This window comes from Thermobia domestica, chromosome 12, assembly GCF_964235325.1.
Source record: "Thermobia domestica chromosome 12, izTheDome1.hap1.1, whole genome shotgun sequence".
Lineage (NCBI taxonomy): Eukaryota > Metazoa > Arthropoda > Insecta > Zygentoma > Lepismatidae > Thermobia > Thermobia domestica.
Genome location: NC_137465.1, coordinates 54,742,599 through 54,758,668, shown reverse-complemented (window position 1 = coordinate 54,758,668; position 16,070 = coordinate 54,742,599).

Sequence of the window (16,070 nt, the reverse complement as noted above, 5' to 3'; positions counted from 1 at the left end):
ACCTTACCATTCCCGTTTTCAATAGCCTCGCTGCATAACCATGGAACATTAAAGTAAATATAGGCCTAGGCTATATATATTCACTAGAACATAAACCTCCCGAAACTAAGATTAATGAGTTCAAAATACATGTTTTCCTTAAAAAAAAAAAAAAAAAAAAAAAAAAAAAAGTTTTCTCTAAAATCCGTTATTGGAGCTGGCATTTATGTTTAGGCCTACCGAAAAGAGACATCAACTAACAAAGAACTTAGAAGATATTGGCGTATTGTGAGCATTTTTCAAACTCTGGTCTGTTTATTTGAAATTGGAATGCCAATATCATGGTTTGATCTCCCACTATGCTGTCCCCCTAAAGTCCCGTTCTTGTTTAACTGTAAATAGAGTTGCAAAAGGAAGTCCCATGATTGAATTGGCAGAAGGCGAAGAAAAAAAGAGGCGAGAGGAATTATTCGAGTGTGTCAAGTAAACAAATACCTGCCAAGTAAACAAATGTATGTAGTATTATCCCTTCCACTTACGCGAGTCAACTCATTAAAAAAAAAAAAAAAAAAGTTTCTTTTATGTTCCACTATGTAGGCAGGGCAGGGCATAAATCACCCTGTCTGCCTTCCAAAAAGAAATAAGCTCTACAATGGGAAACGTACGTACAAATTGATGTAAAACTTTCTTGCTTAACGTATTAAGATTCAACATTTCTATAAGTTCGTTTTATATCAATATCTGGATTCTGTAATATAAATTATCACCTACGTTTTTATAGCTTAAACTTAAAACCAAGTTTTAGATAAAGTATAGTTAGGTCAAATTACTTTAATTTAGATGCAACTTGTAATAAAAATAGTTATGAATATGTTTGCAAATCTCAGCTGACATCTAGTAGCTTTGTTGCAATTGAGAGAGACCTACAGATTGCAAACTTCTTTATGTATCTCACTATAAGCCGGTAGCAGAAAAGTGCAGGAAGGTGGAAGGCTCTATTCTGTTCAACGATTATTTCGTTTACAGAAGTGAGAAATTTAGAATCTTAACTAAATATTGTATTACGTATCTAAAGTTAGAATTCTAACTATAGTAATAGAAAATCAATGTAATAAGTTTACTTTATTATAACGCTAGTAAATACACATGAAAACAGTAATGACTACAGTAGATACATTTTATGTATCTAGGATTGAACGCTATTCTTTCAAAATGCAAAATTGCAGTGACGATTTCAGAGGGTGGAAAATTCATCCCGGAAGTTATCAAATTCGCTCCGATAATGCTCGACTTTGGTCGTTAGTATATTTGTAGTGCTTATTTCATTCTCCGCGTGTTGAAAGTTCTCCGATGAAATTTCTGGAACCATCATTTTGCCTGAACGCTTCCCAAACAAGCCCGCTACATAGAGCGCCTTTGGCAAGCGTGAAACCCCTACCATCGAGTAGGTAATACATAATCAGACATGGTGAACACAAATATTTCTTTTTAAAACTAATTTTAGTATTCTTATGCTCTACCCAAATGTTCGTCAATAATTTAGTTTGGTAGAAGCAGCAATATTTTATTTCATTCAGATGTTATATTAAATATTGTAAATGTTTAAACAATATGTGATAGTACCATGTCTAATTATGGGGGACGGGTAGCCACACTGATTCTCATTCATGTGTTTCAACGTAAAAATAAACGCTTTTATTGAATGGCTTCTATTCTTTCGTACCGAAAATGAACTTTTATATAGTTTAGTTAATTAACATTTGTGTGTGTGTGTGTGTGTATTTTAATATCTTTACTCAGCACGCAATACACGTTAACTAAGCCTAGGCATCCACAGAATAACATGAGGTCTGAACTACATCAACTGCCAGTAGGAATCCAGTGACTTTTCTCGCAAGTGGTTAACGTGCTAGCTTTCTATGCACATGGTCTCTGATTCAATCCTCAGTAGGAGTGTTTGCCTCGGTTACAAATCTATAAAGTAATTTGGATTCAAGTTTAAGCATTAGGTCCCACGCGACAAGGGACATTAAACTCCAATGAATCAACCAAATCAGAGCCGTGCTGCCAGCATAAAGGCGGATTTTCATGTGTCCTTTACCTCCGTGAGTTGCGAGCGATTGTGCTAAACAGCCAATGAAATCACGCATCGGAGATGGCGCGCTACACTCGCGTCAGTGTAGAAATTTGTTCAATTCTGACGGAAGTAGCGCGCGTACACTATTGTATTCACTGACTAACATGGCGGAGGTAAGAACAACGTTTGAAGAACTGCTCGTAGAACAAGTAAGAGAAAACAAAATTTGGACAACCTTAAGTATCCGAAATACAAGGATTCAGTATTAAGGACAAAAACATGCCATCAAATTGCTGAAAATATTGGTATCGATGGTTAGTACTTTTATATTTGTGTAATTAATTAGTTGTATTACCAGGAACAATAGATAGTTCATACAATAACTGGTATGTACAAATTATCCCTATATAAAATAAAAGCAATGTAATTTGAAACATGCTTTAGTATGATTTATAAATATTTTTATTTGTTTTATAAAATTTATCCGGATCGGATTTTAATTCAAAGAAAAGGTTCCTGTATATTCCGTATTCTCGTCGAAGCTGGAAAATGGGGTGAACCCACCACATTTTCCTAACATACTTCTGACGGCGGCGTTTTGAAATATAATACATTCCAGCTAAAACGATAGCTCTCCTTCGGGAATCCATTACCACAAACTAAAGTCGCAAACTTTCTATTTTACGCATGCGCATTAGCTAGAGAGTAGTAATTTGGCGCAATACACGCACGGATGTATGAAAACGAAAATAATTTACGATGAATACGCTACATGTGATGCTTCCGTTCTAACGCGGGCATGAAAATCCGCCTTAAGTGTGTGAACGTTACCCATTCAACCACGAAGGATTCAAGAAAAAAAATAGTTAAATATTTGTATAAGAATTATCTAATTACGTGATTGACATAATTCTGGCGTATTATTAAAATGAAACGTCAATCTTTTATAAAATTGACAGTTATTAGAAGCTTCTGGCTCAAATCTCCAAAGCTTTACAGTAATGTTGCCGAGAGAGAAAGAGACGAGACAGAATTTTCATCATAAGATACGAAACGAGACAAGAGTCTGACAGAAGCAAAAGTACCTTCCCGACTCAAGAAACAACTTTCGCTATACCTTTTCGAGACAAGACACCCCTAAATCTACTGTATATACAATACGAGCAATAGCAAAAAGCGTTTTCGGAATTCTTTGCCTGAAGCATAGGTTTAGCTATGGGGTGTGTCTGTAGTCACCCTAATAAAATAGTTTGAATTTTAAAATTCATTTGTAATGTATTCTAAACTTTTATCTGTAATTCTTTAATTCATTGAAATAACGTTTAATCATTTATATATTTTCCTCTAGTAGTCAGCCATTTTTTCAGTAACAAGCAATTAAATAAGCATGCGGTTACCTGTTATCAAACAAATAGTCAACTAAAACCTAAATCAGAGCTCCAGTAGTCAACCTCATTTGTTCTGGCCTGGTGTGACTTCTCGTAGCAGAAAAGAAAAATGATTATTTGAGGTCTGCTGATGCAAGTGAGAATGGTGAGCATTTTGTTAATTAAAAAATAAGGAAGAAGCTTTACTTTAAAGTTAAATTAAAACTTATTATTGTAAAAAAAGTACGAGTTATTGCTTTCTTCGATGCATGAATGTATGTAGTTTGTAAAAAAATTCGTGGTTTTTGATACAAAACAAGATATTGCGTAAAAATAAGGGGGGCTGACTACAGGTTGCATTTTTGATAACGTTTTCCGGTAGTCAGCCATTAGGGGCTGACTACTGGAAATGACCCTTGACTTCATTTTCTAGTGGTTATCCCCCATTATTTTCAACGGATGACTACTGGATACATATACTCTAGTAGTCAGCTACTTATCATTCATTCAATTTAAATGCACATTTTTACAACTGAGACACTTAACTAATACGTAGAAGACTTTCCTAACGATTTAATGAAAAAAGTAGCTATTATAAAGTCACTAATTGCATCATGCAAGCATAATACAGTTATAATACCAGCCATTTCAATTCTTATATTTTCCTGGAACTGAGGGAAAAAAGATTAAAAATTTAAGGCTGGTCTGCATTCTCTCTCTAAAATTTAAGACAGGTAATGAGTATTTTTTTTACCTTGATCATAGGCCTAGGTTAGTCTTAATCTAAAGCAAGTATGAGGAAATCAAGGATATCAATATCTAATTGATTTGATAATTTAAATTACCCCGCACAATGTCGCGTTTCTGCACGTTTTTAATTCCAAGGTTCAACTGCTCCAGTGTTGCCAGACCAGACAGTTGGAAAAGCAGGAGATTCGAAGATAAAAAACAGGAGAAAGCAGTAGACACATACAGTGGTGGCGTTTGAATGTAAATCCGGGGGAGAGGGATAAAATTTGACATTATTAAGAGGGCAGTAGTCAAAACAAGCAATCCAGAATTCATTTCCGATGAACTAGGTTGAGCAAATGAAAGTGAAAAGTCCCGATTTATGTTAATATTATTTGATACAAACATGTGTGAAGTAAAACGTAGTGAAAGAGCAAAGTGGAGTGGGAAAATGTCTTTTCATGCACGTAGCGATAACGTAGCTATATTGTGCAGTTAGACGTGACCGTGGCGTAATACGATGTCTTGCTGACGATCGCGGAGAAACGTTCTAAGCCACTCTTCCAGCCCAAGTCCCAATTTAAACAACACTTACTTGTAAATCTTACAGAAAGTCATAAAAACGCTAACCATAATGCATATAGAGAATGACGTACAGTTGTATTCTTTGGATTCATATTATACACAGTAAAGCTCTATAACTATATGCTCTACAGAGCTTTGTGTATTATAACAGAGAAATTTTGTCTTTTTATGTGAGGAAACATTGAAAATTTAATAATAATAATATTTCTTCAACTTCTCGAAGTAAGGAAAAAGCAGGAGATTGTTCACTTTTAATTTTCTTTCGCAGTAGATCAGTAGAACGTAGAAAAAGCAGGAGATCTCCTGCAAAATGAGTAGATCTGGCAACATTGAACTGCTCTTTAACGATTATTATTATTATTATTATTATTATTATTATTATTATTATTATTATTATTATTATTATTATTATTATTATTATCTGTTCCGTTCCTAGAGTTACCTCATTGCCAAAACAATACACAGTAATCATAAATATTTACATTCTAACTCATGCTTCTCATTCAGTACCTCATAGCCTAGCTACACTTTCTCATAGTAACACACTTGCTTTCTATCGAAACCTAATTGAAACGTGGTTTATCATTTTAAAAGTAAATTCAAGCACAGATGCCTGTTAGCCTATCTTGAAGAGAGACAACGGAAATCAAAGAGTCATAGAGTCATTTCAAGCATTTTAACCAAAGAGTACTACCTGGCAGCTGTGAAAGTTATTGAATACTTGAAATCGAATCTTCATGAAAAAGCAAATAATGTTGAAAGTCTTCTTCAAGAAATTAAGAGGACTGCTGAAAGCGAGGAAAATATGTCTAACAGTTTAAGAACGCGTGATTCAGCGTTTCTTTCAATTAGTCCAAAGACATCTTCTACTGGAATAGACTCAGTGTCAGATGATTTTGCAACCAGGTACGTTGAGGATACTGTATCCAAAGATACTGTATAATACACTAATGAACACAGATAGGACTATTCTTTTGTCCAAAGAGGATCGATCTGCTACATTAGTACTTGCTAGTGAGATGTTCGATAATCTTAGTCCTAGAACATACCAGATTTCCGCAATTGGACTTCTAGAGCCTACAAATACCTCTCCGATATCAGAAATAGATGTTACGTCTGACTCAAACCAGGAAACCAACACATCCATATCATCTGCCTTTGATCAGTATCTTTTCTGGCCAGCTCCAATCAAAAGCAAAACTATCAAAAATGTGCCCAGAGAAAAAGTTCCAAGTGCGATATCCTACCAAGAGTGGAGAAAGTATCAGATGATAAAGAATGAAAAGAAAATAAAACTAGAAGAGATACATCTAAAACGAAAAAGGGAGAGAATAAAAAAGAAAGGAAAATCTGCAAAAAATCAAACAGAAAGAAAAGACTGTCAAGCCAGGTAGCACAGTTCGGAAAACGAGATGCAAGAAGTTGTTGAAGACCGTGTTAAGTGTAAGGCCTAAGAAGAATTCATAAGTACATTGAGGGCGACACACAAATATATGGAGTGTGATTTTTGGGATCACTGCTGCCACTTGAAATGCACGTGCCTCAGTGAATTATCGTACGGAGAAGCTACTAAATAACTGTTTGTGTGTCCTGAATGTGCTTAGGATTAATGTCATAGCTAAGTATAAATATCAATGTAAATATAAATAGAACTATATATTAGTTTTAAATAGGCCAGTCTAGGCCGAGGCACATTTTCTTAGTTTAATAGTAAGTACAAGAAGTCTTTTTTTTTTCTATATCGCAGTACATTTTCCACGTAGTTTTTCTCTGTAGGAACTCTGAGTGCAATATAATTGTCCCTTAATTTGATAACAGGGGAATTAGTCATAAATTCCATTTTAAAAGTCGATTCTATTGTGTGGCTGAGTACTGGTTAAAGTAATGGCTGACCTTTGGTTTTCATAGGCTGACTACTGGTTATTTTAGAGTTTCTGGTATTTTCTTTTACCAGTGTAATTATTTATAAAAGATTTCCTATGTGAGCTACACAAACGTAAAATTTAAACTCTGCTCTTTGTAATAACATATGCAGTAAAAGTTATTAGTAAAAAATGAATTTTTTATACTTAACAAAGTTGAAAATCTCCTTAAATGGCCGACTATTGGCACATTTACTCTATTAAGCTATTAAAAATAAGTCTGTAATTGTAGGAAAATATACAGTCGAAACCCTTTATAACAACATCGCTTTTAACGACGTATTGGGCATAACGACGAAATCTAACGGTCCCGTCTAAACCCTATATAAAAACTGTATTTAAGAAATCGCTTAGTACGACATTGCTTATAACGACATATCGTATAAAACGACTTATTTTTATCACATTATCAGATAAATATATCGGCTATAACGTTCAATGTTGATTTTTGCTTGTTACGTGTTTGGAGATTGCTGACAACAATGTAAGGTTTACGTATTTTCAAACTCTTGCTGGCAACAATGTAAGGTTTATTTTCAAACTCTTGTTTTCAGTACACAGTATTATAGATATCCAATCAGTCTGTTTGTTAAATAGTCAAGGCAAGCATTGCTCTGAAGATGTCGCAAGTCACACATAATATGGCGATTAGAAAACGGACAAACAAACGTCAGCATCGCGAGGGAATTGGGTCTATCACACTCGACGATTTCTACAATTTGTAAGGACAGAGAGAAAATACAGTCTCTTTTCGAAAAAAAGAAATTCTTTAAAAATCAAGCGGGCCAGATCATCCAACCTCAAAGAGATTGAAGAAGCTTTACATAAATGGTTTAAGCAGCAAAGAACAAATAATGTGCCCAGGAGCGGATCCAGAGGGGGCGATGGGGGCAATTGCCCCCCCCCTTCAGAAGAGGAAACTTTCTTATTTTATATATATAAATAAAACCCATCCCAAAGTTTGGAGCCCTTAAAAGTAGCAGTATGACAACCCACCGCCCCCCTCCAGAAGTCGGTCCTGGATCCGCTCCTGAATGTGCCGATCAATGGACCTATTCTTCAAGCGAAAGCCAATGAATTTGCTCGTCGGTTGGGCAATCCGAACTTCAATTGTTCTTCCTCTTGGATACAACGTTTCCGAACTCGTCATGATATTATTGCTGGGAAAACTGGTGGCGAAGCTGCGAGTGTACCTGATGGCGTAACAGACGAGTGGCTAAGAAGTGGCCTGTTTTGTGTGAAGGTTACAAGCCAGATGATCAGCGTTGCCAGATCAATCAGTTGGAAAAGCAGGAGATTCGAAGATAAAAAACAGAAGAAAGCAGTAGACACATACAGTGGTGGCGTTTGAGTGTAAATCCGGAGGAGGTAATAAAATTTGCCATTAGTAAGGGGGCAGTCGTCAAAACAAGCAGTCCAGAATTCATTTCCGATGAACTACGTTGAGCAAATAAAAGGGAAATTTCCGATTTATATTAATATTATTTGATACACACGTATGTGAAGTAAAACGTAGGGAAAGAGCAAAGTGGAGTGGGAAGATGTCTTTTCATGCACGTAGCGATAACGTAGCTATATGGTGCAGTCACACGTGATCGTGGCGTAAGACTATTTCTTGCTGACGATCGTGGAGAAATGATCTAAGCCACTCTTCCAACCCAAGTCCCAATCTAGACAACACTTACTTGTAAATCTTACAGAAAGTCAGAATATAGACGAATCTTATAGAAGATGACGTACAGTTGTATTCTTTGCATTCATATTATATATAGTAAAACTCCATAACTATACGCTCTACAAAGCTTTGTGTATTATAACAGAGAAATTTCATCTTTTCATGTGAGGAAACATTGAAAATTCAATATTAATAATCTTCAACTTCTCGAAGAAAGGAAAAAGCAGGAGATTGTTCACTTTTCGTTTTCTTTCGCAGTAGATCAGTAGAACGTAGAAAAAGCAGGAGATCTCCTGCAAAATCAGTAGATCTGGCAACACTGCAGATGATTATTCAATGCAGATGAAACTGGATTGTTTTACAATATGACGCCAGATAAGACTCTGAAATTTAAAGGTGAACAGTGTTCGGGTGGCAAAATGTCTAAAGCAAGAATCACAGTTATGGTTGCTGCAAATATGACGGGATTTTGTAAAGAAAAGCTTTTGGTAATTGGCAAATCCAGAAAACCAAGATGTTTTTAAAATATTCACTCCCTACTTGTAGTTTCTGAAAACAATGCAAAGTCTTGGATGACATCGGACATTTTTGAAAAGTGGTTGGGGACTCAACTGAAATCAAAGAAACGAAAAATTCTTCTCCTGGTCGATAACTGCCCGGCTCATCCTGTAGTTGATAATCTGCAATACATAAAGCTTGTGTTTTTACCTCCAAATGTCACTTCAGTTTTACAACCTATGGACCAGTTATAAAATCTCTTAAGATGCAGTACAGGAAGCTTCAGGTGATGAACATGTTACAAAAAATCGAACAAGATAAAGAACCAGTTTTCAACTTTCTTGATGCAATTTTAATGATATCTGAAGCGTGGAAAATGTCACTCAAAGGACCATTGATAATTGCTTTAAACATGCAGATTTCAGAGACCTGTCTTTACCATCCCACGGTGAGGACGACACGTTTTCAGCAACAGCTGATGATGAAGATGTGGAGGATGATATTATTGTTGCCCGAGTAGTGTAAGAGCTTGGTCCATCTTTGTCAACTTGTGAAATAGAAGACTTTGCCGAGCTAGACAACCATCTTGCAGTGTGCGCCTCAGCGAGTAAAGAAGAAATTGTAGCTGACATCCAAAGCCAACAGGTAATTGACGAAAATGAAAATGAACAAGAAGAAGAACAATTTGTTGTAACATCACTTAACAAAGCTCTGAGTGTAGTGAAAACTTTATAAAAATTTGTTATCTTCAAAGAAGAATTTAATACAAAGATCAATAGTGAGACGTTGAAACGAATGCATCGTCAAATGCAAAATGCGTATGCACATCTTAAGTGCAAGAAGCAAACAAAGATAACTGATTACCTTAAGTAGTACAGTATATGCGTTACTGAGTTGCTTACTAAAATTAAAGCGTTTTCAAAGTAAAGACGTGGAATAATAGTGTGTGTATTTCTTTTTGATGTTTTGTGGTTATAAGTGTTGGATTTTTCTAATGTGTAAGGTACAGTACATAACATTTGTACAATATTTAAAAAAAAGAACAGCATTGCTTTTATTGTACGAGAGTACATACAGTAATTTATATAGAGAGTACTGTATTTTCATTTTTGTACGGTAATAAATTAATTTTTGTAATACAGTATCTGGAACGAGAATACTGTATGTCATTCATGACTTATACTATGCAACACATACAGTAAGTTTAAAACATGCTCAACAAGTGAATAGCCTAAAATTTATTGTTAGATACGAAATTTTGAACAAGAAAATGAAAACCCGGTTTGTGTGACTATCAGCTATAAAGACAGTAAATTTGCGGTCCCTTCGGAGTCGTTGTAACCGGTTTATTATATATATATATATATATATATATATATATATATATATATATATATATATTGCAAGGTACGTCTTGCGACCTTGCTGATGTTAGATTCAAATATAAATGATATAATTTAAATATTGCTCTATTTAATAATTGTGTTTATTTATAAGTTAGAAATCCAGGCCTGGAATATATTAATTTATTGGTATATATATCTATTCATTTAATTTATTATTATTAGTGTAAGGAAATATTTATTCAATTTATGTTGTATATATATGTAGGCTATATATATATTAGAGCATCATCCCCTATTATTTAAGAATTAACCATATTATTATTTACAGTTTAGCTAGTGCTATCGTTGTTTTTTCCGTGCTAACTTTTTCTTTTAGAATCCTGTCGAGGAGGCTAGCTGCGAAATCCATTGTATTTCAGTCTCCCTTACTGGGAATTTTCCATTTGAGAATTTGGCGCTAAAAAAAGTTTCTAAAGAATTTTTTGTTGCTATTTTTTTAGGTCAAAACGTATAAAAAAGCTGCCTCCCCTATCTTCGTCGCTGTGCGTTTTGAGGATTCCTGAATGTAGGATCTTGGCCAGCCAGTCCGCTGCACTGGAAGTGAATAGTGCAGTTTGGAGAGAGTCCCCTCTAGTTAGTTACTGTATGTAAAGCGTTTTTCCCAGTCCTTTGCACCTTTCAAAAACAAACCGCGTAACTTGATGTTGTATCACTGCGTACACGACTATTTGCTGATTGGTGAAGAGGAAATTGTTTCGTCTGTTTCCCGCAATATTTCCGCTGCAGCACGTGTATGTATTTCTGCTACTGGGATGTGCATTACTCGTCTCACTCTCATACCATTGCCGTGATATAGGGCAAAATACCCAATACTATATAATCCCCCCTCCTTTAAGAGCAACTGAACATTGTTATTTTTCTCCAAACTGTAATTATAGATGAAATTACAATGAGTTATGTCAAATTTTCAACTGAACGATAAAGAGATGGCGCTGGTATGTAACAGCAAGCATATTTATCATTATGGGAGATTATTTCTTTGTCATCTATTACCTAAATCATTATGCATATCCGTGAAAAACAGGTGGTACTTTTCCACCTAAAGTTCAATTTATTGATGTGCTTTCTTACATTGTATAGCATGCGAATGTACAAATACTAACTTCAGTACTCCAAAGTAAATAAATATTCTATGAGAACATGATAATTAGCTATTATAAGTCTTAATTTTCTTCAAGTGAATTGAACAACGTTAATATCGTTTGATCAAGTATTTGCTTTTCTTCTGCACTTACGGGTTTGCGTTGTTTATGTTTAACAGAATAACTCGGAGCAGCAGGTAACCTGCTGGCTTCCTTGGGCGACATCTTTAAATTGTGGCGCTCACTTCTTGTGTTTTGTCATTTGTTGTAACAGTTTTCCCTTACAAATTCGATTTTGGTTCAAGATTTCGATCCCATATAGATACATACTTTGAGTCGAAACCTAAATGTTCTTACTGTGCCTTAACAATACATTAATTACCATAATACATTGCATTTGTTGCGTACTATTTGCTCATGGAAGAATAAACTGTTATTAGTCTCATTTTCAGTGTTGCTAACTTATAGCTATTTTTCAGTTTTTCACAAAGAATGGTTGTTAAACAGTTGTGTCATTTCATGAAAATGGGCTAAGAAACTGGAAAAGAGAAATCAAGTGAATTCGCTGTTCTTATTGAAGATAATAAGTTCCTTATAGTATTTCAGATCTTTGTTTGACCTTTCATTGGAAATGAGGAAATAGTCAATAAAAAGAGAGAGAGAGAGAGAGAGAGAGAGAGTGAGGGAATATAGAGAAGTTAAAGAGGATAAAACCTCTTTTTAGTGATTCATTACGAAGTAATATAAGGCTAATTTTTTCAGTTATAATTTGTATATCGCCTTTTTTAAAATGCGATCAGAATAAATGACCATTTAAAAGATGCAAAAACCGAATATTCGGTGCCAGAAATGAAATAATGTACAAAGGAATCTTCAACATTTAAGAATTTTTATAATATTGGATAGGAATGTTCATAACTTTTGAGTCTTATTTTTTTCTGGCTGCAGTAAAATTAAGTGGAGGTACTATGTGCATGTTAAATAATGTGTCTTTATTCCTATGTAGAATCTAAAAAGTTTTTTGGAATTTGTTGAATAATATGTCGATAGAATCTTCATACTCTCATCACTGATATTAGGCGTAACTTTTCTGTTAGATATCAAATGAAAGGATAAGTCACGAGGATTTAGAATATATTTTATAGGTATTTTATTACATATAACAAAGAAAATAAAATAATAAATTCTCTATTCAATAAATAAGTAAACTCAGTAGTTTTCAAGTTCTTGCAGAATGAACAATTGCTTGTTCCAAACACTCGCTCGCCTATAATGGAAATGTACAAGAAGCTCAATTTTGAAATGAAATGAAAGGAAATGAAATTTTTCGAGTTTTACGTCCCACGATTATGCAGGCTAGGCTAAAGAAGACGGTGATGATGAAAACATGAATGAAATGTTGGAATGAAGAAAGTGGGAGGAAACTGAAGGACCAGAGAAAACCCACGCACACGGTGTTTGTCTACCACAAGGTTCACTTGGCGCGAACTGGGATCGAACCAGGAACCCCATGTGCCAGAGGTGAACGCTCTACCACTGAGCCACCGCGGCCCCCCAAGAGCTCAATTTTGAATAGAAGTCGTTTCTAGATCTGATAATTAACTCCTTTGTGGCTATATGATCCGCGTACTCGCCGTCGGGCGGGAGACCCGCGTTCGATTTCCGGAGGAAGTTCATGTAGTTCGGATCACTCGTTCGGCTGTAGGTCCAAATCTTATAGAACCTTGTTGTTGAAGGGGATGATAAACTTTAATCCATCCATCCAACCATAGATCTGCTAGTAGGAACACTAAGTCATCATGTAATAGTGGCTCTGAATCCAAACATTTTAGGTAGATTCACAGCTAGAGGAAACGTTAGGAGTGAGGATAGTAAGTTTTAGTTGTAATTTACACTGGTAGAACAAATTCAACGTTTTGCCCTCCTTCCTCCTGATGCGTGTATGCGTTTACATAGTAATGCGGAGCAGATTCAGAAGATTCAGGAGAGCAGTGCTACGCCATTGCAAACGAGAGAAAATGGTTCCTGATTCTCTTATCACAAGCCCATGCCATTTTATTTTTAATCTCATTGTTTTTCCCCATTCAGTTTGTTTATTCATTTCTTAGCACAAAATTGCATATAACATTTTTTGTTTAATTAGTTGGCAACATTTCTGCACTGCAGTCTGCATTGTTTACAAGAGGTGCAAAGCTTCGTGAAAATCAGATTAGACAGAATAGTGATTCTACTACATTACAGATGCCCGCTTAAACAATTGAGCTTTGGCCGTGAGATAGGATATACAAATGATAGGGAGTTAGGAAATAAGTTATTTTAGATGTTTAATCCTACGCCTATAACAGAGGCTATTGGATTACTATTGCTTGTTTAGAATGGGAGTATTTAAGCTTCCTAAGGGTCTATGGCGGAGGTGAGTGACGCACGTATAGACTCGAGGTTTTGGTTCCGTCCTAGTGGTGGAGGAACATTTAATAGAAATCCAAATGCGTTTGGGTTCGTCCCCTTACTTGTGTAATTATAGCGTCTTTAGGTGCTGTAAGATATTAGAGATTTTCTCACTGCAACTTTCATTTAAGAGAGTGTTAGAGTGAGTATTTAACCAAATTCCTTTATTTCTTTGAGTGTAAGGAAATTTAGAGCCAAGAATAAAGGCTGACATCCTAACCCTAATACCAACCTATCCTATATAATTATTTGCTTAAGCTAGATAGAATCCTTTTGTGGACTTAACTTGGAGTCCCAGAGACAGGTTTAGGCCAGACAGTGACCTTTGAGTCAAGGTCCCGTCTTTAAAAGCAAGGAGTACGGTCCAGGAGTAACTGAATTCTGTAAACCGTATTTTCCACAGGTCCCTACTATAATAGAGAGTAATTTGATTATTAAGGAAATTAGGATTTCTAGAGTTTAGATTAAAATACTTCCTTTCTCCATTAGTTATTGGGGAAGGGTAAGAAGGAAGATAGAGACCATATAGGGCGGAGTGGCGTCCTGAGTTAAAGTTAGTACCCTACCTTTTAATTAGAGTATTCTATTTGTAAATAAACGATTAATCTCCTATTTAATTTCTCGAAATTTCATTTAATATTCTTTGATATGAGCCTAATACCCCAGACATTACGAGCAAGTACTATTGTAAGGACGTAGATAGGAAATTATGAATATTTAGAGAGCTGTTAATTGTTATCGCTAATTGTACGGAATTGAAATTCATACTTGGAAGATTAAGAGATAAGAATAGGATTCTTATTTTCTTTTTTTCTTCCAATATATATATATATATATATATATATATATATATATATATATATATATCATTACATCGCTATTGTTTAATTTTGCATGTAGATTGATATATTAATTTGTCTGTTTATTGCATGTTCATACAATTCTGTGTTTAATTTCCTAATAGATGTAATAAATGTTCGCCAATTGTAGTTAGATGGTTTCTTTAAACTGTTTTCACTCATGCCGCTGTGGCTCAGTGGTAGAGCGTTCACCTCTGGTGCTTGGGGTCCCGAATTCGATCCCATCCCCCGCCAAGTAAACTTTGTGGTGGACAAACACCGTGTGCATGGGTTTTCTCGGGGTTCTCCCGTTTCCTCCCACTTTCTTCATTCCACCATTTCATTCATTACTCATCATCATCGTCTCCTTTAGCCTAACCGGCATAACCGTGGGACGTAAAACTCAACGATTTCATTTCATTTTAATAATAATAATAATAATAATAGTTGTCTTATTAATAATAAAATCATAGTCGTTATCTTTATCAGAATTTCTGGCTTAGTCAATAAATGAATTCCATGACGTCTCTATTCGAAGTTCTATTTAATCGAATCCGATAGAAACACAAAGAGAAACTTCGAGAACAGGTAAAAGACAAATTTTATTTAGATGGGACTCGAACTAACCTTTAAGAGTGATCTACACGCAAGCGCTTTAGACCATTTTTTTTCTTTTCTTTAAGTTAACTGATTCACCGAACGTATCTCAGTAACTTGTCTCTATTTTCTACTCGGTATACACATTTTACAGTTATTTTCAATAACTATGAACGACAGGGACACAAACACAAAAACATTAAAGACAGTTAAAATTCTGAGCGGGAATCGAACCCGGGACGCCGTACACCAAAGGCACACGTGCTAGCCATTAGACCGGCAGGGAGAGCAAGTGAAATGTATTTTGTAGTGTCTGAAGTAAGCCTATTTCACGCTGACGTAATATATCTATTGATCGTATGTTTATGTTCCACCGTATTTGTTACTTTGAGGAATGATGTGTTATTGATATAGATTCTATTACATATTCGTCCATAAATTTATACACTGAATGAGCAAAACACATGGGATAGCAGGGCTCTGATTTGTGGATGGACAGCACGTGTGCCCAACGCCACCTGGTAGCCTCAGCGACGGTCTCAGTTGTGTGATAGACAGTGCTGGAAGTGGCTGTGTGAGTGCGCTGGTAAAATGCAATGTCGTCGCGAGTTGACGGCATTCGAATGGGGCATGGTTGTGGGTGCCCGACGCATTGGGCATTCCATTTCGGAAGTGGTTCAGGAATTCGGCTTCCCAAGGTCAACAGTGTCGAGAGTTTACCGAGAATGGGTGAATGAGGGTGTCACAGTCCACAACGGACACCATACCGGGCGTCCACAGGCCCTAAATAACGGAGACAGGCGAAACCTGAGACGAGTGGTAATTCGAGATAGGGGAGCAAATGTGCAACGAATCACGGCTGAATT